Source organism: Zosterops lateralis (assembly GCF_965231275.1).
Source record: "Zosterops lateralis genome assembly, chromosome: 3".
NCBI lineage: Eukaryota > Metazoa > Chordata > Aves > Passeriformes > Zosteropidae > Zosterops > Zosterops lateralis.
In genome coordinates, this window is record NC_139764.1 from 35,044,069 (window position 1) to 35,044,278 (window position 210).

Here is a 210-nt window from a genome sequence, read left to right on the forward strand (position 1 = left end):
GTTTTGTGGCTGCTCAATGCACACACACTTTGTGTTCAGGAAGACCCTCTGCAGAGCAGTGCTTGAGTAATTTACTAATTCCCATTCCATCTGTTACTTGCTATAGCACTGATGACTATGCAACTCAAGCAAATCAGATGGTAAAGGGATAATTTCCTTCTATGTAGGTACAAAATGCTCCAAAGAACATTAAAATGTGGGCAGCACACC